Raw genomic sequence first — 546 nt, forward strand, 5'->3', positions numbered from 1 at the left:
CAGAGGAGCGTGCGTGGCCATTTGAGTCTCCTCACTTATTTATAGTATATAGTTGCTCTCCCTAAGGAGAAAAGAGCGTTTCTGACCCCTGTCCCAGGCCTCTCACTAGCAAAAGCCAGACTCCTACTGTACACTGATGATGGGCAATAACCCGGAAACAGCTGTAAGTGCATGGAGTCTGGCTTTGCTTTTGAATACCAGTCATTGTAAGAAGACTTGTATAAAAAGTCTCACTTTGACTCGAAGGAATGCTGCCTTTCAATAGGTGGCACTGTGGAGGATTTATTCCATCTCCCTTATTTGCATATTACCCAGAGGAGCGTGCGTGGCCATTTGAGTCTCCTCACTTATTTATAGTATATAGTTGCTCTCCCTAAGGAGAAAAGAGCGTTTCTGACCCCTGTCCCTGGCCTCTCACTAGCAAAAGCCAGACTCCTACTGTACACTGATGATGGGCAATAACCCGGAAACAGCTGTATGTACATGGGGTCTGGCTTTGCTTTTGATTCCCAGTCATTGTAGCAAGACTTGTATAAAAAGTCCCAC

The sequence above is a fragment of the Eleutherodactylus coqui genome, unplaced genomic scaffold (assembly GCF_035609145.1).
Source record: "Eleutherodactylus coqui strain aEleCoq1 unplaced genomic scaffold, aEleCoq1.hap1 HAP1_SCAFFOLD_42, whole genome shotgun sequence".
Classification (NCBI taxonomy): Eukaryota; Metazoa; Chordata; class Amphibia; order Anura; family Eleutherodactylidae; genus Eleutherodactylus; species Eleutherodactylus coqui.